The sequence below is a fragment of the Lemur catta genome, chromosome 3 (assembly GCF_020740605.2).
Source record: "Lemur catta isolate mLemCat1 chromosome 3, mLemCat1.pri, whole genome shotgun sequence".
NCBI classification, from domain to species: domain Eukaryota; kingdom Metazoa; phylum Chordata; class Mammalia; order Primates; family Lemuridae; genus Lemur; species Lemur catta.
The window spans coordinates 77,497,124-77,520,524 of NC_059130.1; the positions used below are offsets into that span (position 1 = coordinate 77,497,124).

The 23,401-nt window shown below is 42.8% G+C and overlaps 1 protein-coding gene across 1 annotated transcript in view; it reads right to left on the reverse strand.

The window, feature by feature from the left end:
* The window catches only part of ROR1 (receptor tyrosine kinase like orphan receptor 1), a 361,547-nt gene that overhangs the window by 38,486 nt on the left and 299,660 nt on the right, over window positions 1–23,401 (reverse strand). The window lies entirely within an intron of this gene.

A 23,401-nucleotide genomic window follows, 5' to 3' on the forward strand; every position in this document is an offset into this window, starting at 1 on the left:
ATTGTTTTCCCTCCTTGGTTTCTTCTCAGCTAAAATACCTTAGAGCAAAAGTCAGGAGAACAAAATTCTCTTCCTGGGTGCCACGTTTGGGCATCCGCAGGCAAGCTGTGGAGCCCTCTGAGCCATGGTTTTGTTATCTACAAGATGGAGATGATAATTGACCTCTCCACCCAACAAGTGAAAGTCATGACAATCCCATCACATAATGTGAAAGCTTTTTTGAACTGTGGAGATAATATATAGTTATTCTCAAAGTATCTACAATTACGAAAGAGGGCATTTATTTGTAAAATGGACTGCGGTCTGTACTGTGGTGTTGCACTCCCCACTTCGGGGGTTCGGTGTGGGAGTCTAGAAAGCCAGTATGGCAGCACACCAAGTGAAGAAGAAATCTGGCAGGATGCTTGTCTTCTGCTGCTTTCTACTCCTGATTAATTAAAACAGTCATTGTGAAGGTGGAGATGGGTGAAGTATCTTTGGTTTAGTCCCCAAAATAGTTTGTACTGCAAAGCTTTTTAAAAACTTAAACATTAAGTACACATACAAATGAATATATCATACACCTGACATAAAGACATTGAAATTTTAATGTTGCACAATCCTCCTAGCACTCCACATGTTTACTTTCATAAATCCTAGAGTAATGCTGAAGCCTTTTTGGCTTAAATTTTACTTGGGTTGTAAAATTAACCCAACTTTTATTGGGTAACTAATACCATAAACCTATGGGGAGAAAGAAGGTTTTCGATGACCTCGACTTGGATCTTGGAAACCTAAGTACAGAGACCAGAATACACCCCCAGGCCACCCTCCAGCTATTACAGATGATGCTTTTCTATCCCTGGGCATTAGCAGAGCCCTGGGTTTCTAAGGTGTCATTATGAGAACACGTTGTTCGCCCCCACATTAAACTCTCAAGGCCTCAATTTATATCTCTTGGGAGGACAAAACTCTGGAATTACCCCCAGATATAAATCCCTGACCTACTGGGAGTGCCCATATTTTATGTGTGAGGCTTAGGCTAAACTTCTTACCACCTTTCCAGTTCAAGACTCTTAAAAAGACTCTTTGAATACTTTTTCTCAGAATAAAATGGAATGCAGCTCCTCAGCCACACATTTCTTATCAGGGGCTTAGTTTAGCTGCAGGTGTATTGAATTTTTTACTGTGCCCGGAATCCCTGCTATCGTGGTCTCTTGGGGACAGATTAACCCCTCTGCTCCCCAAAACCCCAAACCAGTATGTAATGACCTCAGCTTGGGAGTAGTTGTTGGCTGCTTCTAAGAAGGAATCTCCTCAGGAAGCTTTAGAAAATACCAATGTCCAGGCCCCACCTCGGACCTATTCAATCACACTCTCTGGGGATGAGGCTTAGGTATTCATGCTTTTTAAAAAACTACTAGGTGATTTGAATGTGGTTGAGAACCACAGCAATTAAAAAAAAAAAGTGTTAAGTGTCTGCGGTTCTCTGCTGGGTACTGTGTTGGGTGCTTTCTTCAAAGCGGGCCCTGCCGAGGTATTACCTACGATCCTTATTTTATAGAGGGAGAAACTCAGGTTCAGAGAAATGAAGTAATTTGTTTAAATTCACAAAACCAGTAAGTGTTGGAGCTAGGATTTAATACAAAAATTCAAGCTCAAGCCATTACACCATGTTGTTAGATCTGTAACTATGTTCTGCTTCTCAATACAGCTCTTAATTAAGTCAGCCTAATCATAAATATGAAAGAGACTATATGAGCCTTGATTCTATACCAGGCACTGTTAAGTTTTATACACTTATAAAATAGATATTAAGTTAATCCTGACAACAATCTTATAAAGAAGGTAGAGATGTGATTATTCCCATTTTACAGATGAGAAAACTGAGAGTCAGAAAGCATAAAGAACTTGTCCAAAGTTACACAGTGAGTAGCAGAGCTAGATTTGCCCAAAAGTAGTGTTTGTAGCCACACTACATGGCTTCCTTCCAAATGGTTTGGTTAGGGGAGTTTTTGCACTGCTTACAGGGGCTTTCTGTTGTGAAGCAGCTTTGGTGTACGCTGTGTGGCAAAAAGGTTTTCTTTTAAACATAAAGTCACAATCACGTTTCATTCCTTTCCATTTTTCCCACTGACTTTGGCTGGAGGGGAACAAATGCTCCTCCAGCATTAATCAGCTTTATGCTTTTTTCCAGCTCACACTTCTTTCATCATTGATGTCTTCCTGCCCTCACTCCATGTTCGGCAAATTAAAAACATAAAGCAAGCAGCAAGGCAGCAAAAGTGCAAGGGCACTTGCAACGAGCACGCCCAAGGCTGCATTCTCTGGAGAAGAAAAGTGCATTGTGAGAAGGCAAATGGAATCTGGCCATTCATCACAGGGGCTGGCACCAGCGTGCACCGGCTACCTTACCACGATGTCAAGGTGCAGGGGTGCTTTGTGATGGGAACTCCTGCTTCTCATAAAGGTAATTTAGTTACCACATTGCCAGCCTCTACAACCTTCCATATGCACTGTCATGGGGTTGAGGAAGGCAAATATGGTTTGCTCTCCACCTCCAGGGTCTCCTCCTTCCCCAGGGCAAGGGGATTTTGAAGGATGCTGAGACAGCGCTAAGAGTGATCGTGGAACAACATGGCAGCAGTAGGAGTATCCATCCAGGAGCCACTGCAGGTCAAGGAAAGGAAATGCTTTTCCGCAGTGACATGTAACCCAGTTCCTGCCAGGTTTTCCAGCTTTCTTTCCCGACAGTCGAGCCTAAGAAACCTGATGGTATGAGCCATGCTGGGGATCTTGCTGGTCTCAAACCAGAGGGTGCACTTTGATCTTCCATGGTGTGGCTCGTGCTCACCCGGGGGACTGGCATGCCCTCCACCCTCCTGTCCACTTGGCAATGCCTTCTCGTCTTTGAGACATCTCCTCTCAGAAAGTTAGTCACCTCCCACCCCCACTCCCAGTGCCTTGATTAAACCATTCCACAGATTTCCAATTTCATAGAATATTTGTGTTTAGTGCCCACCTTGCCACTGACTGACCAACAGAACTGTAAGAGATGAGGAGATTGGCCTAGGCTGGGCCACCGACATGGACCCTTCTGCATCCCAGGAACACCCTCTAAACTGGAAGCCATTTTCTTCCCCGTCAGAATATAGAGGGCATGGGCAGACCTAATAGACTTAGCTGAATGGATTCCTCTGATGAATTTGGCCCTAAACATTCTCTTTTAGGGTTCTAAGACCAGGTAAAATATATACTTCTTCTTAGTGAAAGAGAATGGATATAAAGGTATTTTGCTAACTGTAAAACCTTATGGAAACCAAAGAATTGAAAACAGGTACTCAAACAAATACTTGTACACAAATGTTCATAGCAGCACTATTCACGATATCACAATAGCTAAAAGGTGGAAACAACTCAAATGTTCCTCAGCGGATGAGTAGAGAGACAAAATGTGGTAGATATATACAACAGAATATTATTTGACCATAAAAAAGGAACAAAGTACTGAAACATGCTACAATGTGGAAGAACCTCAAAAACATTGTGCTAAGTGAAATAAGCTGGACACAAAAGGCTATATATTGTATGACCCCATTTATATGAAATATTTAGAATAGGTAAATCTACGGAGACAAAAAGCAGATTGGTGGTTGCCAAGGGCTGGGGGCAGGGAGGAATACGAAGTAACTGGGTAAGGAATTTTATTTTGGAATGATGAGAATATATTGGAACCAGATAGAGGTGGTGGTTGTACAACATTGTGAATGCACTAGCTACCACTGAATTGTTCATTTTTAAATGGTTACATCTATGATATGTGAATTTCACCTTAATTAAAAAAAAATCATTATACACAAGAGCCAAGGTAGAGAGACCTTGGGAGAGGGCCAGTGGTTGGAATTTCAAGCCTCACAGTTGGGGAGAGATTTTGGGGGTAGTTTTGTGGGTCGTTTCCAAGCAGACTGATCTGACAGAAGCATTAGCAATGTACACAGTATCAGCAGGTTCCTTTGTTCTGACTCTCAGGGCTCTTCAAATGGAATACCAGGGACAGTGGCTCTGCAAACCCACAGCATGGCAGCCTCATGGGGACAGATTGTAGTGAATTAAATAACCCAGTACTTCTGAATACACCCCGCTCAGCCCCTCTTATAGACACCGTTTTGAGCCATGGAGATGAAATCACATCAAGACGCCTGCCCCTAAACCCTTGAAAGGAAAGCCACCACACAGCTCAAAGGGATGTAGTGTCCCTAGGTGGGCTCCAGTGAGCAATTTAGCAAACTTGGTGTTATTTTCTCCAGTGTGGGTAGTAATTTCCCTTTACCCAAGCAAAAATAACTTACCAGTACCTCCCCCAAAAGACCATCATGGCCATAAATGGATGGAAAGTATCGCTTTTTAAAATTTGTATATCAGGCCATCTATTAGCTGATCTTATTAAAAGCATAGCCACATATTGGCTCTAGTAACCTTGGGCTGGGTGTGAAGCTTCCCACCTCAGAGGCAGGGTTTTCCCTTGGGAGATGCAGTTGGATCTCTTAAAGGTGAAAATCAGCTCTTTTATTAAAAAGAAGGATACATTATAAAATTAAGAATCTAAATAAAGGATGAAGATAGAAGATCAGAGACACAGAAACTTTAAGAACAGATAGATTATAATTGGATGTGGTCCGAAAAGTTACCCCCTATCTAAAAATACCTCCTTCCTTTCCCCCAAGAAGACTCCAAGCCTGGAAGCATTCTTGGTTAATTACTGCCAACCAAGAAGAGGGGACATAATTTAAATCTTATCAGCTTTAACTGCACACACCTTGAAATGAAAGCCCTGGGAGAAGGGGCATCCGGACAGGTATAGGCAGAGACATGGAAAGAGCTGGTTGGAGAGAAGGAGGGAATGTTCTGGAAGGGGTGCTGTCAGGCGCACCAACAGCAGACTTTGCCTGAGGCTGCCTGTGGTCAAGAGATTATAGGTTAAATATGTGATCCCAGACTTATCTCACAAACCCTGTTTTCGAAAGACCAGTCTGAAAGTGGGCATCAAAGAGGGTAACGTGTTAACATACTTGACCTTTAAGGTCAGTTTTCAAAGGGAGCCAATCAAGGCATGTCAACCGAGAGGGGCGATGACTCATAGCGAAGGCTTGAATCCGTAAGGTCGAGAATTCGGCTCACCCTAATATCCCTTTTTCTTTTCCTGGAATGCCTTTGTAAGCACAAGCAGTTTGGAGGTGACTGTGTCAAACATCACGTGCTGCCTCCCACAGCTGGACACGGACGGTTGTTAACATTTGTTCCCTTCAGCGAAAGGGTCCCTTGCTCTGTCTCACACCACTTTTTTCCGCTTTAAAAAATTAAATCAAATTTTAAAAGTTTTTTTTCCCCCCTTGGCCATGAACCATTAAAACAAACAGATGAATAACGTTCTGTCAGAGTTTCCAGAGCAGCACATAATAGTTACTTGTGTCCAACCTAGAAATGGGAAGGTATTGGCTTTGCTTCATAGCGGTGTTTGGAAACACAAGGGTTGCATTTCGCTTGGAAAAGGAGCAGAATTACCCAGGCTTGTCTCTCACAAATGTAATTGGAGGGAAAATTATGTGTGTAATATATTTTATTCCTATTTAAACACACATTTGAGATGATAAGGCTACACTAGCGTAGTCTTTGTAAGAACATGAACAATTGCTAATAAAAGGAATGAGTGATTTCTTGCCGTCTTCAATTTACTGAGGTTTTCGTGGTAGGGTGGCCTCACACCTTCTAAGAACGCCTTGGATGTTTTTACTTTTCCTCTGTAAAGGGCCTGCTTTGCCCCTAAGGTTAGGCTAAGCCTGGAAATGCATAGGTGAGACTTGGGGTCCCCCAAGTTCAGGGCTCCCAAGTTCTCATTAGAAACCCTTTGGACGTGCTTTGGCCGTTCTCCAAATATAAGGCATTCAAACTATGCCCTAAATTTGCCCACTGGGAATAATGGGACTTCAGAATAATATGAAATTCACACATACCAATCTGGGTAGATTTTCTACCACAAATGTTACTAGGATTGCTTTTGATTTTTTTTTTTTTTCTTTTTCCTTTTATGCCTTTGGCCATGGATTGAAAAAAAAGGAGGTTTGTGGAAAGAGTGGTAAATGGAATTTAAGGACTTCTTAGGAGGGTTTTAATTTCATCTCACTACTCAGAAGTGGGGTGAAACCCAATCCCCGATTCTTGCTTTTCTGTTTCATCTCAGCTTTGTTTCCCATTCCCTCTGCTGATGGAGGTCAGGCAAGACCACGAGCCTCCGTAAGAAGCAACGGGGACTTTAATGCTCCCCCAACACCGCCAAGGGCAATGCAAAGATGCCCACGTCAAACACAGAACTTTACACGTTTTAAAAATGGTAGAAGCGGCAGCTCATATGAAAATAAGGATTACTTTGTGACGTACCGTTGCATCATGTCCCTCCTCTGCCCAAACCCTTCCAATCCCTCCCTGCCCACACTAAGTCAAGTCTGAGTTTCCACAGTGTCCCCACGTGGACGTCTCCCACCCCCCTCACCTCTCTGAGCTCACGCCCTGGCCCTGTCCCCCCAGCTCTTACGTGTTGATTGTTACCTACTGCACTTACTGTCAGGCATATTCCGTATTGCCATATTGTATTATTTATACACAAACTTTGTGGGGACAGGAACTTTAGTATGGTCACTTCTGTGTCCCCAGTGCCCAGAACAGTGCCTATTAAGTATCAAGCTGTTGATGCCTAATAAATAAATGTTTAATAAGTCAATTAAATCTCTCCCACTTTTCATTTTTTAACAGCTGTGCAGTGGCAGCAAAGAGGGAGCCTGAGGTCCTGTAGCCACACTTTACCTTGAAAGCTAAATTCATTTCCAAAGCACTTCTTGAATTTGACCACTTTCTCCCCTCCCTGCTCGGGTCCCCACGGCTCGCAACTGACTCTCCACAGTACTCCCCGACCTGGGAAGCCGGACTCCAGCCTTCTGCTCTCCCACCCACCCTCCAGAGGCTGCACAAGGAAATCCGTGTCCTCCCTCAGGGTGATGCTGTCCACAAACCAAGTTGCCATTCACAGGTACCCAAAAAATACTTGTTACTCGGATGCACATACAAGATTGGAAGGCCACAAGCTTCTTAGCTAATTTAGTTTTCAAGTTAAAATGGTTTCCTCTTTTTTTCTTCTTCATTTTCTTCCACCTGCCTTCACAAGTTATGAAAATTTTATTCTATGCTCAACACTATTCTAGACCTTAAGGTAGATACCAAAAAAGCAACCTTTGACTTTTAGCTATGGATATCATTTGTGATCATATCTACATGTTTATGAAAATACTATATTGCCCCAAACCAGAAGCGACTGAGAGAGAGAGAGAGAGAGAGGGAGAGGGAGAGAGAGATGGAAGCTTACTATATACTTACCTGGTGCCAGGAATCCCTCATCGTATCTAAAATTATCTACATTTTATAGTTGGGGAAACTGGGGTCCAGAGATTAAGTCTCTCACCCAAAACCTTATATCTCACCCCAAATTTCCTGGTGTTTCCACTGTAAGAAATACTATAAAGCTAACAACTATATATTTGAAAATGTATACCCATATGATTTAGTGAAAAAGAGGTAACACAAAACAGTATTTGCACAAATGACACTGCCATGTAAAATGGTTATATGTACATAGGTAAGGAAAGAGTTTAGATGGAAATGGTGTGATGTTATTAGATTACTAGTCCTCAAAATTGTCCAAGTGCTTAACAATGATACAGTAGTTAAGATTAACATGCTGAGAAAACAAGCTTGAGAAGAGGTGCTGGATTTCATTGTACGCTATCAGCAGAAGAGAGAGTATTTTGTAAGAAGTAGTTGGAGAAGGCTTTTTTGGAGGAGGAGAAGAAGGTGGCAAAGATGGGGACATATCTAAAGCCAGAGCGAAAGACAATGAGCAGAAAGGATCCCTCCTGGGTGGTCTGGCTTGATTCAGGGTCCCTCCATCCAACAAGGGCTGTTCTCACTTCCTAGATCTTGACAGGAAAAAATGCCGGCCAAGTAAGTTTCAAGTTTCTCTAGGGCATTACCTAACTGAAGCAGGATGCTGGGACTGAACTTGGCATTGCTGACTGGAAAAGTCACTGGGCTGGAAATCATAAGACCAAGGTCTTGGTCCCATTTTGACTGCCAGCAAAGTTATTTCCATACAACCTTGGGTAGGTCACTTACCCTCTTTGTCCTCAGTTACTCCATTTGTATAATATGGAAGTTGAACTATATGATCTGTTCTTTCCAATTCGAATGTTCTTTCCCATTCTAACCTTTTATGGTTACTCTAGTTTAAGCTCTCAGTGGGTCCCACCAAGGTGGCTGCAGGAGCCCCCTAACTGGTCTGCCTCCATTCTTGGCCCTGTAAATTGATCTTTCACGCTGCCGTAAAATGAGCTACCTGAGAGGTAGATCAGATCATTTCTCTCTCACAACTGTTCAGTGACCTTCCGCTGCATAAAGTCCACTGGTGACAGTCGTAGCACAGTAACAGCCATCACTAGGTCTCTGAACAACCCCACCAGCCACGTCTTCAGCCCAGTCTCCTGTGTTGCCTCCCTTGGTCCTCTGGCCCTGGTATCAAAGAGCAGCTTGTAGTTTCTGAAACTACCACACTGTCACAGACATTTGTGTCTTGGCTATTTCCCTGCCAGGAAATCCATTCTCTTGTGTTCACCTGGTTCCCTCTCCTCCATCCTTCCAGTTCAGTCTCATCTCCTTTAAGATGCTTTCCTGGAACCCTCAGAGTAGCCCATGAGAAGATATGCGTGCTCTAGCATCCTGCACTTACTTCATTACAGGATGGTTATTTGTTAAGAAGTCTGTTCCTCTACCAGGTAGAATGTTCCTGACATGCAGCATCTATTCTCATTCATCTTTGTAATCTTAATTTATCCCCAGTTTCACTCCCAGCAGAGCCTAGTACATATAACGTGGTTCTTAGAAGGCATCACATAAATGTTTATGAAATTGCACTCAGTGCTCACTACTGCACAGCCTCCTCTAGACTCCAACACCGTCAGCCTTCAGCAAGCCCTCGTTTGAATACAATCCCAAAGGTGGAACAAGGCAGGTTCCATTCCTATTTCTTAAGTGCACTTAGCCAGCTCCCCATGAGCTCTGCAACCTCAAAATCTGTTAGTTTCAGAGTTGGCAGGTCAAAGCCAGGCTCATGGCTCCCCACCCCCTCCCACCGATTTCTCTAACCAGAAATGAAAAGGCTTCACAATCCCTGGGGGACAGGCTGCTGTAATACAGGACGCGCAGTACAGAATCGTATCTGACTCCATGAGGGTATTATTTTAAGCATTACTAAACACCCCTAACCTATCAACTCCTGACTTTGTAGTCATTTCCAGTTGGAATGTTTTTAGGCTGAAAAAAGACAGGTTTGTGAAAAGACATAAACATCTTTGGTGAGAGGTGACATATGTTTTCTCCTAGTGAAAGCAAGGCACTCCTGTAGATTCTGCAGTTTTTGGACACTGCATAAAATACATCTCTTAGGCAATTAATCTCCTGGCAGGCTTTGAGTGAAGCAATTACCCCGTGTTTTTCTTTGTCATTGTTCGAAAGTTTAACAGTGCATCTATCTACTTTATTCGTGTCTGGAAAGCCAAAGACCGCCTTGAAACCTCTGCAGCAAACATATGTAAAAACGTTTAGTGTTCACACATTTGATTTAAATATTGACAAATTTTTTCATTAGAACATTAAACCCTTAGCTTTATTCATCTTAAATGCTTTCCAGGAGAGTGACTTCCCCCATTAGAATGACTCCCAGTAACTCAATACAAACTTTGCAAGCAAGAGCCCATGGAACATGGTAGTCTATTGTGCTCACATTCTGTGGTGAGGCAGCTGTAACTGGTTACGAACCAGCGCTGGAAATAGTATTGGGAGCTTTCTTGGCAGATTTCTTACATCGTTATTCAATATGAACTGTAAATCATATGCTCATAGTTATGAAAATGTCAGGAAACTCCTAGTGTTCATGCTTTGTTTGACAAAGCTATTTTCGAGTAGTGTTGGAAGGCAGAGGCGTCCAACACTTGGGACGCAGAAGAAAAGAACACCCTCCCGCCCCCAGCAGTTTTTGAGAAGTTGGTAATTCGGTCCTATGTGACAAGAGCTCAACTCTGAACTGATGGACACACATTTCACACAGTCTTGATTAGTCCAGGATGTGTGTCAGGGCTACTAGAGGTCTGGAAGGAAATGCAAGAAACTTGTTCACTTCTTGCTCAGTTTGAATCAACTGAGTTTCAGATCAGGGCCAGCAAACTGTTTGACTCTTACTCCTAATGGCAGCTGAACAATGTGCCTCAGGGACAGGAGCAGGAGTATGGCAGAGCCCAGAGGGAAAGGAGAGAGCACACAGTGAAGAAAAGACAAAGGGGGTTGGTGGAGAGAAGGAGGGAAGAAGAAAAGGAAGGAGGGAGAAAAAGAAAGGCAAAGTTTGAGATTAATATAATATCTAATAAGAATAATTGTTTGCATGATGTTTCCCCATAGATATTTATAATTTAAATTTAGATTCCCACCATATTCTTGTAATATATGTAAGAGCATTCTCATTCCACCTTTTAAACACAATGATTGCTGTGGGATTTTGAAAAATAGATGCGTAAAGGGAATTAAAATCATCTACATCCAGAACCCACAGATAATTGCAGTTAACATGCAGCATATATTTTCTATGCATATATAAACACACAAATAAATTATTTTTACAAATTAGAATTATAATGGACATAATTTTTTCTTTTGAATGTACTATGTATTTACTACATTATTAAATATTCTTCTAAAACATGATTTTTAGCAACTGCAGTTAAACATTTAGGTTGTATCCAACTTGTCATTATTTATAAAATTATTGAGATGAACAAACATCCTTGTAGATAGATCTTTACATACATCTATGATTATTTTTCCAGGCTAAAAACAATAAGTGGAATTATTTTCTAGGTCAAAGGTATGCACATTTTAAAGTTTTCTTTTTTACATATATTTCCCAATAGTCTTCCAAGAAAGTAGTTATAATTTATATTTTTGCCATTGATGTAGGAGAATATCTATTTCCCTGCACTCATTGCTAACAAGTACCTGCTAAGGTATTATCACTTTTTAGGATCGTGTCTTAGTCTTTATCCTTAGTAAAGTTAAATGTCTTTTTCATATGTTCACGTATCTGTAAAACATTTGTATTAGTTATTATGTAAACTGTACATTTTGCACACTGTTTCTGTACATTCTACTGTTAGTATTACTATTCTTATGTAAATGAAGAGACTGAGATTTTAAGAGATTAACCAACTTTCCCAAGATCACACAACTAGTTAAGTAGCAAAAACAGGATTCAAATTTGGGTTTTCTAAGTTGGCTTCATGTCATGCCAGGCACAGTGTTCTTTTCTAAATTCCAAAAATAAAAGTGTCCATAAATCCAACATGTCAAAAACAAATCCACTGAATACCAAAATAGATAAAATCAAGAGAATTCACAATAGTACAACAAGGCATGGTGTCCGTCTGTAAGGTGCATCGAACATCTTTTTGGTCTTTGATTATATTCACCAAACTGTGCTTAGAGTATTTGCAGAGACATAGCAGTAACCTATTAACCACTTTTTTTTTTTTTTTTGAGGCAGAATCTCACTCTGTTGCCTGGGCTAGAGTGCTGTGGCATCAGCCTAGCTCATAGCAACCTCAAACTCCTGGGCTCAAGTGATCCTCCTGCCTCAGCCTCCCGAGTAGCTGAGACTACAGGCATGCACCACCATGCCTGGCTAATTTTTCTGTTTTTTATAGAGACAGGGTCTCACTTTTGCTCAGGCTGGTCTTGAACTCCTGGCCTCAAGCAATCCTCCTGCCTCTGCCTCCCAAAGTGTTAGGATTACAGGCGTGAGCCACTGTGCCTGACCCCTATTAACTACTTTTATAGTGTCTTTTATTTGAATGAGCTCTAGTTTCCCTTCCAGCATGGCAGACTTAAAGTAAATCTGTAGGGAGAGACAATGTGAGGAGAGATGGTGAGGAAGGAGAGGCTTCTTATTGTAAATAGAGATGGTTTATTAGTTGATGGCATATTCTTTCTGGATCAGGGTCACACTCGTGACAAGGAGTGTACTCTCTGCTTTCCCCTGCACTGGCCAAACTTCTGGAGCACCAGGCACAGCTCCGGCTACCACACGTCAACAGGGCTGTACATCAACTATCATTCACGGAAAGCAGAGAGACGAGGTTGGTGGAGAGAACTAAAATCATGTCATAGAGGAATGCTCGAAGGAGCCAGAGGTGTGAGCCTGGAGAGAGAAGAAGAGTCCGGGGAACACGAGAACATTCTGCAGATGCCTGAAGGACAACTCTGTGTCCTCTACCAGACAGGTGTGCTCTTCAGGCTCCTACCTTACTGCCTCATCTCCAGCATCCTAGCATATGGTGGAAAACATGTACTTACTGATGAAAACAGCAAGTCAGAAAGCAGGTACTTACTGATCGTCCACTGTTCCCCCCTTGGGGACACAGAAGTGGACAAGGGAGAGCCTTAAGGAGCATACATTTGAAAGGTAGCCAGGACGTGACTGTGAGAGGCTGGATGAGAACATGAGTGAGAGTCAAAGATTAAACATCACAATGGGGAACAGCGGAGGAACATTTGGATTGATAGGATAAACAATAATACCCTCAGAAATGGCTAAAGAAAACTGGGAGAGGCCAGTGCCTAGCAAGCTACAGTCAGAGAGTGTGAGGAGAAAGGGCCAATTAGTCCCTTCTTCCCCCTCTCACAGCACTAAACCACATCTCTAATTAACACTCTACCTGGCTAAAATGCATTGCTGGTTCCTATTGCTTTTAGCATAAAGTGCACATTCCCTAACTTGACTTATAAGGTAGCTCACAAATCGGAGCCTGTCTTTCTCTCTGGCCTGGTCTTCTCTTGTTCTGACATGAGGAGAACTGAACTGAAAACTCCTGCTCAGAGTCAGCTATGAACAGGCTAGAGGTGGCCAAGGAGGGCAGCCTTCAATGAACCTTTGGTTCCTTCATTCCTCCAGCATTAATGGAGCACCTGGTCTGTGCCAGCTTGTGGCAGCTGGTGCAGGTTCTGGTGCTCGAGGAGCTCATGGTTTAAAGAGGGAGACGTGGCTAACCATGATGAAATGTCATAAGGGCTACTGCCTGGTGAGGGCTGTCTCCTCAAGGGAAGGAGTCAGGAGGAAATGGCAAGAAAGGATGCAGCGGTAGATCTATTTGTTCATTCTACGGATATTGAGTGTTTGCTATGACCAGCCACTCTTCTAGGTGCCAGGGCTCAGTGGGATACCAAGGGCCGCACAAGGGAGCAGTCTGCTCTGGTGCAGCCAATGCTGGGTGAGGGTCTGCAGTGAATTTAGCAACAGTAATGAGACCAATTGTAGGTTAGTCCACTTTTGTTATCATAATGCACTGGCAACTCAAACAATGTCATATGAAATACTCCTCCCTGCCATGGTGGATGTTCCTACTGCCCTGTCCTTGGTACACCACTACTGGAGCCACAATACTGAAGAAAACATCCCCAAATCCCTGCCCTCACGGAGTTTACACCCCAGTGGAGGAACAGTGGTGGAGGAGACTTCTAGTTATCCATCAATGTCTACTCTACCCTCCCAGCTTTAATAGTGGGACGCCCCCCACTGGCTGGCCACTGGCTTATCCAGGCAGAGACCACAGCGAGACATGGCTGTGTGACCACGTTCTGATCAAGGAGATGTGAGAAGTGAAGTGTACCACTTCTGGGTCAGGCCCTTGCAAAAGGAAGGAAGGAGGGAAGGAAGGAAAGAAGGGAGGGAGGGAGGGAGGAAGGGAAGGAAAAAAGAAAGAAGAGAAGGCTGTGCTCTTAAAAAGAAAATACTCTTCCAGCTCTAGGCAGCCTCCTCCAGACTGGAGGGAAATCAATCAATTTCTATGTTGCTTAAGCAAGTTTCAGGGGTGTGTGTGGGGGTGGGGAGTGAGAGTTGCTGGGTTGGGAGGCTGCAATGTCACTGTTGCTGTTAGGCATGCATGGCCCAATATAGGAGCCACTAGCCACACATGCCTGCTTTCGAGCATTTGAATGTGGTCAGCCCAAACTGAGATGTGTGGTCAATGTAAAATGCACTCTGCAATTTGAAAGACTTAGTACCAAAAAAAAAAAAAAAAGATAAATATCTCCTTCATATTTTTATATCAATTACATGTTGAAATGAAAATATTTTTGATCTATTGGATTAAATAAAATATATTATTAAAATTAATTTCATCTGTTTTTACTTTTTAAAATGTAGCTGGCTAGGAAACTTTAAATTAAATCTGTGGCTGTCATGGCATTTCTGTTGGACAGTGTTGCTATAGGCTCCCACCAGCCGTCCCCGAGCCTGCTGCCCTGGCTGTGTGGTTGACTTCCCCGGCCTTCCCCAGTTCCAGTCTCTCCAGGGTCCTGTTCACGGGGGAGAATCCTGCTCTCTGGATATTAGGGCTTACTAACAATAATAGCGATCACCCAGTACGCTTCTTTAAAGACCCAGAAAAGGGAGGCCCCTACGTGTAGGCAGAGTACATACATCCTCTTTGGACAACGGTTGAGAGACACAAAAAGGTGTGGCCTCTCAAAAGAACACACCATTTCCCAACTGGACCACCACAATACAAAAACTTCCTGTCATTAAAGGTTTACCTTTTCTTAAGAGTTTTTGTTTCCAGAAAGCCCTTGTTTAAGAAAGAAGCATTTGAGAAACTCTAAGCCTCAGAGTCCAAGAGCAAGGGCTTTGGAATCAGATAAACCATGGTTCAAATCCTAGCTCTGCTCTATCTTAGCCATGTGGCCTTAAATAATTACTTAGCCATTTTCAGCATCCATTTCTTCATTTCCAAAGTCAGGGTAGCATTGAGCACATTGCATGGCTCTTCTGACCTTCCATGGTGGAAACCTTTTACACATGTACCATGGATAGAGATCAACTGTTGGATTGTAGACCACAGGCCCCCAGCCATCACTCTTAAAATGCTGTTCAGAATCAGGAAGAAGGATTGTAAAAATAAAAATGCCTACAGTGGTATGTTACTTTGCTTCCACTGCCTCTCAGACAAATTCTGCCAACTAGGAGTGGGCAGGAAAGGCAGTAAAAGGAGAACCACATTTCCTCAGAGGACAAACAATAAAAGTCAAAATTCCTATCATGCACGTACAGTGTTCTACCTGGAGGTTTAAGGGATCAAGATTATGTGTGCAAAACAAAAACTTAAGAGGGAGGAAGAACAAGGCAACTCCACCGTGTCCTCCGTGAAATGTCCTTTTCACATTGGCCCGTGGGTTACGCCAGACAGAGACGGCCCATCAAGGTGATGCTGGCTGATGCGCGATGAAGTGTTTCATTAATATCGTCAAACCATGACAACATTTACAATCCAAATGCTAGACCTCCACGTGTCAACGTTAATTCACACAGCCAGGAACAGTTGAAATACCAATAGCTTTCATCCACGAGTCACGTGAGGGAGTAAGTGCTTCATGAACATTATCTCATTTCACTCTCACCAGAATGCTGGGAGCTAGGAATTGTTAACTCCAATTTACCAAGCCTAAAAACGCTTCTCATTTCCCCCCTGATCCAGTGAGTGTTAGAATTGGATCTATCGAATTCTTAACCAGCCCGCTGTGCTAGGTAAAAAATATAGAAAGGCCAGGCTTACAATGTTTACATTCATTAGGAAAAATTGAAGACTTATAAATTGGATGGAATTCTAGCTTGGAAGTTTTAATTATTTTTATGAAGACAAATGCTAATGAGCTGATCTCCTTGACTAGGAAGTAGACTGTGGACATGTTTGTGATTGAGAATGCCTTGGGAGGAGGGGCCGCCTCATACACATGTACACGACAGCCAATGTGGTGTCATGGAAAGAGGACAAGATTGGAGGGAGGCCGGCTGTCAGCCTGCTAGGGGGACCTGGGGGAATTGTTTAAACCTCTCTGAGTCTCAGTTTGCTCATCAGTGAAATGGGAATACTTACCTCTGCACTGCCTATATCATAGGATTTTTGAATGACAATGCATGTGGAAATGCTTTTGTGAGCTACAAAATCCTACATGAATGTAACAGACAAATCAGGTGTGTGGCATGCAGTGGGCGGTGGTTGGTTTGAGAAAAGGCAAACACTGGCAGATGGAACTTCTAACATAAGTCAGAGCAATTCTGGAAAATGTGATTTTTATCATTTCTTCCCCCCTTGTTGGTTTGAAAAAAGAAAATAATCCTTTTTGCTTAACCCAAACAACATTGAAAGTTGAAATAAAGAATAACACTGCAAAGTAGGTTCCTGCATACAAAGCATTTTCCATATATTATCTCATTTTGATCCTCAAAAATCATGTAATGAGGCAGCTTTTTTAAAGATGAAGAAAGTGAGGTTGAAGAGATCAGGTAGCCTTTATTTGATAACCTGGCTATTAACTGGCAAGGTAGGGATGCAGTGTCAGGTCCATTGGTGTCTTCTCTTCTTTTCTCGGTTTCCTCTGAGTTGAGCCTTCATTCTCCCACCCCCATCTATTTCTTGCCAAAAAAAATGTTTAACAGAAGATAATTTAACACCATTGACCAATCTCTGGTCTTCATAGTCAATCTGGTCTTGATTGAGGACATATTTATTTTCCAGCACTATCCTATATTTCAGAGGGTTCAAAAGACAGATTAGATCTGGTCTCTCCCCTCAGGAAGCATGTAATACTTCTGGAGAGACAAGATATAAAATGTGGAAATAACTAGAGAGGCAATGTGTTAAATCATATAGCATGGAGTCTAAGTGTAACGGATTCAGTGCAGGAAAACTCCTCTGAGGCTGGGGTGGTTAGGGAGGACTTCCTGGAGGAGGTGAACTTCAGCTTCCTCTCAAAGTCATGGGAGAATAGAGGCCAGATCCTGAGTCCTAGCCAAGTGCTCTTCTCACTACTCAGATTGGTGCCACAGGGAAGAGTACATTTTACATTTAAAATATCCTCTTACTTTAAATACACACACACATACACACACATACACACACACACACATGCATATGCACAGTCATGTGCTCCTTGGTTGCTGGATATAATTCCCAGCAAGCAGAGGACATCTGCAAACATTTGTCATCGAAGAGGTTCGTTCATATGTTAGGCAAAATGACCACCACAGTGTCAGTCAACTCACTGAGGACGATGCTTCAGAATGCCATACTGCTGTTGTAAAAGAGCGATATTTTTTGAGGTAATACTTTTTTTTTTAAAGGCATTCTTTTATGTGGCTTTCCCCGAAATGCAGCTTGGTAATTTAAAAGTCCAAGTAGTAAAGTGGCCCCTTTTGAAACCTCCTTTATATCTACCATGTGCAGATTCATCAGGCATAACATTTAAAACACTGTCACACAAAATCACTGCACCATCCTTTCAAGTTTGACGCAGCCAGTTTAATGTTCAATATCGCTGTTCATAGAGATACTTTTTGATCTGAGCAGATATGAAACACAGCCACCCCACAGCTGGAATGTAAAGATTCTGCAGAAGAGCACGGATTAACTTGAAAGTCAGTGGGATAGGATCGTCTCGTTTCCTTAGTGATTGAGAGTTCATGAGAAACTCTCTATTTGTTTCAACACATCGTAAATCCGGGTCCTCAACGCCAAGCTCTGTATCTGGCATACAGTAAGCACTCAAGACATAAATGCCGGATGAATGAAGAGCTACTATCTTTGATGATCCTGCGCTTCATGGTGCTTTGAGAGTCCTTATTATAAATAACATAACATTGACTATTTAGTGGCATGTGTGTCTTAAGTATTTTATAAATATGACCCTATTTGCTCCATACAAGAATCATGAGAAGCAAATATTACCAGTCACATTTAATAGATGAAGATTAGAGAATGAAGTAATTTTCTCAAGTTCACATCCAGGTCCACACAACGCCTAAGCCCATGCTGCCATCCTGTTATAAAGCCGTGCAAACTTGATATGCATCAGGCAGGAACAGAGAGACAATGAAGGAATAACTACTATTTACCAAGTACTTATTCTTTTAAAGTGATATACATACCTTATCTCATTTAATTATCATTACAACCCTAAGAGGTGATTTCTGTTTATCCCCTTACACAAATGAGTACACTGAGGCATATATAAGAAACATACCCAAGGTTACCTAGTTAGTAACTGGTGGAGCAAGCTACCAGATAGGAAACTGTACATATTACTTAAAGTTGCTTTTCTTAAAAAAAAATAGCCCAGCCATCATATTTTTACCTATTTTACTCTTACTTAACCAAAATTGAGCTATAGCAATATAAAGGGCAAACAATTCTGGTTAACTGAGTATTCTAGTTAATGGAGAATTTCTCACACATCCTACAACGTCCTGAGCCTTGGCCTTCTCGCCTGTGAACAGGGGATTCCGCTCGTCATTCACCACTTCTCCGTGGCACTGACAGGCAGTTGATACCCGTTTGAATTGTGTCACTCAGAACAGGCAACGTGCCGGGTTTGCTAATGCCATCCTAAACAACTTTCCCGTTGATCTGTCAGCACTGTCAGTACCCCGGGCCCTGCTGCACAGCAGAAAAGACTACTGAAGCAGGGCTTCCCCACCCTTTCTCTAAACGCGCTGCAGGGCTGGGGAGCCCGCATTCTTTCAGTGCCACCTGTCTGAGGGTTTGCTGTTCACACCTGCCCTGGGTACCTCTGTGCACTCAGTGACTGCGTCTTTCTCCCGTCAGTCACTCCTTTGGAAACTGCTCTCTCCCCTCACGTTAAGCCTTTTAAGCTTTTGCTTCTCAACATTTCATATAGATAGTATCAAATGGGTGTTAACTGTCTAACAAGTTGTATGTTAAGCTGCAGAATTCCGATGGCCTGATGTGAACGACCCAATGCTATGTCAGTCACGTTGCAAGTTGGAGATGGCCTCGAGCTGCTCCAACTGGGGGACAGTTGTGCAAGAAGCTGACATTTCCCAGCTTCAGTCATCAGCTTAGGCTTTTCTCTCATCTCCCAGTAGGTGAGTCTCATTTTAGCCCCAAGTTCACTGGTCATGGGGCCACATGTAGAAAGGGTTAAAGGCAGAGGCACAGTCCAGGGGCAGAGGAAGAAAGTAGACTGAGTTTTGGTGGCAGGAACCAGGCCAAACACTTCAAAATTTCTCCTTTTAATCCTCACATGTCCCCATGAATAAGAGTGCTATCATCTTCATTTTATAGATGGGGCCCGGGAGGGGATTGTTAAATGGTGAAGCTGGGCCTCCAACCCAGATTTGTCAGGTTCCAAAAGAAAAAAATTTTTAGATCTTTTTAAACTGCCTGCTTTTCCTTTTGGAGACTAAAACCTGGAACTCCCGAGAATAACTCGGTACCTGGGTCTCTTCTGAGGTAAGATACTTTTAGGAGCTTCAAATGGCGGTCCTTGAAGCCATATGGAAACTGGTGAGTGATATCCAAGCTACTGAATCAGACATACTTGTAATAGCTTGTAATTGTTCCCAATGCAAGTTTTCTCCCCAAAGTTCCCTTCTTTCTTACCCTCATTTTCCCTGCTGACACAGAGGAGAAAGTTATGATCAGGGGGTTGATCAGCTTTCCAGTTTAAAATCATGAGTGGCTTGGCGACTTAAGAACAGTGAGATCCTGGACCATTAACAACCACACTAACTTTTAGCTTCCTCATCTGTAGAACGGGGCTAATGACTCAACTGCTACCTCTTTAGCATACCGTGGAATAAAAGAAATGGTACATGTGGAAGCGCCTTGTAAACTGCAAAATGCTAGGTCTACTTTTAACAATTTATTCTTTCAATAGATATGAAGTGCCTCTGTGAAAAGTGTGGTGTTAGGCTACTCGGTGGATACAGATGAAAGAAATACCATCTCTTCCCTTAAAGTATGTACATGCCTGAAGAGAAAAGACATTTCCATGAATAATGACAGAATATAGAAGAAAAAAAAAACATGCACTAGAACAAAGAGAAATGCAAGATGCTATGGGACCTGAGAACAGCCTTAAGTGAGGGGTTTCAGAAACATGGAAGAAGGTAGCTTAGTTAAGAGTAATCTGGAAGATAAAATTTATACAAGGTGGTAATTATGGCATTAGATTATGCATTTTCCATCCATTAACCATTTATCACATGCTATTATGTGCTGGCTACTGTGCAAGGTACTGGGCCTACGTGGATAGGCAGCACAGGGAACGCTGGCAGGCTGTCCATGGGGACATGTCCAGTGGGAAGCTGGACATGCAGGTCTTGAGTTCAGGAAAAGGGTCAGGGTTGGTTGACAAATTTCAGTCATCCTTACAGAGCTGGCAGCTATCAGAACTGGTGAGTGAGTTCAGATATCCAGGCGTGACTAAGTGGTGGGGGAAGGAGGAGGGGTGGGGACTTGTGGGGTAATCCAGAAATACAAGGTTGAAAGAGGAAGCGGATGAGCAACGTACACTAAAAAGATCATCTCAGAGGTGGAATAAAGAGTGGAAAATGCTAAAGAAGAAAGAGGAATCAGCAGAGTCCCATTTTACAAAGTCCATCAGTGACTGAGAAGAAACCACTGGCCTTATCAATTAGGAAACCTTTGGTGCGCTTTGAGTCAGCACACAGCTTTGCAAATCCAGGATGAGTTACTGTAATCGCCTGACACCTGGCCATCAGCAGCCCCGACAGAATGCCTATGTTGGAATCCCAGCCTTGCTACTCACGAGCTGTGAATTGGACAACTCAACCTTGCTTTCTGTGCCTCAGGTGGGTATAATACATTTCCTGCTTCATAGGATCTACTATGAGGATCCAATAAACTTATCACAATAGCACTTACCCACAATGGCACTTAGAATGATTTTTGACATATGATGAGCACACGATACATGTTAAGTATTACATACAGGCCAATCCACCTAGAAAGGCCTATTTCCAAAAGCTCATGGCCTCTGAATTGAGGGACCACAGATCAGACAGCCTCTCCCTCCCCTGCCAGGCTCCCGTTCACGCAGGACACCACTGCTTTGCAATGGTACCGAGGCCTCTGGGCAGGCATTCTTGGGAAGGCACATGTTGTGAGTCACACAATTTTCTGAGGCTGTTGTTGCAAAGCTGACCAGTTTTTGGAAATGTAAGGACTTTTCATTGACGAGCTTTGGGTAAACCACTGTAAACAAGTCTTAAAACCTACCACATTTGACTGGTTTGTAAGTTGCAGAAAGTAAACCCAAATTTAACATATGGTAACAATGGGGTAAAAATAGGATGATTTTGTCACTTTAATCACAGGTTTTGATCCACAGGTTTTCTGTTAACTGGGTCCAAAGAGTTTAATGTCATTTTTCCCCTCTATGTGGCATCTTATTTATTACCAGGGTTTTATAGATGGAGACACAGAAATGTGAAATGACTAGCCCAGGCTTATCTTCTCACAGGCCACTCCCAGACCTACCCTGCAGTGTGCAATTGCGGGACTATGCACAGGGTACCAAGGCAGCAAGCATCATCGGCTTGAAGAACAGCCACCTAAGGCTTTGAGACGACTAGTAGCTGTGGTCTGCTTGTTGGGGTCCGTGCTCCTGAGTGTTCTTGAGAAATGTGGGAAGACTGCTAAAGCTGCCTTTGAAATCAGTTTAGATTGTGGGACTAGGAATCTGGGGAAGCTAAATTTACTTACAAGTCAACTGGATTAGCACTAAAGTAATTTTCCTTGTGTAAACCCAATTTTAGGTAATGCATGAGCTAAATTTGGAGCAGGGGGCTGAGACACAGATTTCCTGTGTTGTCGAGCTCTTGCAGATCTCAGCAGATAACAAAGCTATTATCCCGGCACAAATGGAAGCATCCTCAAATCCTGTCAGATGGCAGCACTAACAAAAATTACAACCAAATGTATTTTTACACTGATTCGCTTTCTTAAGTCTGGCTCCTAAAAGCAAAACATTCTCTTCTAGGAGAAGTTTTAGTAAAAACACAAGAATGCTGCTAGTAAGGAAATCTCTAGGGAATGCCAGGGACTGACAACAGAGGATTTCTGACAGAAGAAAGAGACAAGGATTTGGAACAAGTTTCTGAATGGAATCATTGTCCTTTCTTTCCTCTCCTCCCCAACACCCGCCCCCCCTGCCCTGCACTCCCCCAGCTGCTGGAGTTTCTTCGCAGGCATTTTGGAGGAAAAGATTTGGATCAGAAATTCAGAAATTACCTGGGCTCACAAAAATATGGTATGAAAGTATTTTTTAATGGTTTCAAGTTAAAGGTCTTTACCCCACTCCCCCTAACATACTCCTTCTATCCCTACCTACTCTTGGTCCCTCCATCACTACTCTGTATTCTGCTTCCAAGATACAAGGGCCTTCTGAAGAGCTAGTGAGAATGTTAACACTTCCTTGCCTCTGGTTTCTTGTCTGGTAAAATGAAGAACAAAGCTTACCCCTCACAAGGAGAGGGAAGGGGTATGTAGCCAATGAACACTGCACGATTTTCCACTAAGTGACCCTTGAAATATATTGAGCACTAATCTTGAAATTAAAAACAAAAATAAAAACAACCCTCCTTAGTTATCCTGTTCTTCAGGCAGGAAGCAAGTAGAAGAAAGCTGAGAATGGGAATTGGAAAACCTGAGTTCTAATCCCAGCTGTGATACTCACTAGCTGCCTGCCCTCAGGGTTCAAAGTTAGACAGACCTGAATTCAAGTCCCAGCTCTCTACTTGACAGGCTCTGTGACCTTAGGAAAGTTACTTGCTGTCTCTAACCTTCTGGTTCCTCATTGTCAAATAGTACTTGCCTCTCGTGGTCTCTCTTCCCACATTACAATATATTTATGCATATAAAATCTGGTTAAAACAAACAATATGGATAAGAAAAGAATGGTCCAATTTTAGAATAGGCATAGGAGAAAATTGAGCTGCCTTCATTGCTTTGGATATTAGAAGGATTTACCCACTGATTCTAATTGCACTTGCTCATTCATTCCATGACTATTTAATTATGAGTTTTATGTTCCTATTGCACATATGGAGAATACTTGGCCTGATGGAACAGATAGTCCTATGTGCTATGGGCAAAGACAGAGAGGCTGGGGAGTACGGAGGAGGGCATGTGACCTTGTATTGGGGGATGCAGCTTTGCAGAGGACGTGAGGTCTAAACTGACAGGGTTACCTCTGATCTGAGTTGGATCTGTTGGTAGGGTTGGAGTAATAAGACCTTTGCAGATCAAAAGCCCAAAAAAGACAACATATTCCTTGCCCATCCCACTCTACCATATAATAAAAGGAAGGAAGAAGGCCGGGCGCGGTGGCTCACGCCTGTAATCCTAGCTCTGGGAGGCCGAGGCGGGTGGATCGCTCGAGGTCAGGAGTTCGAGAC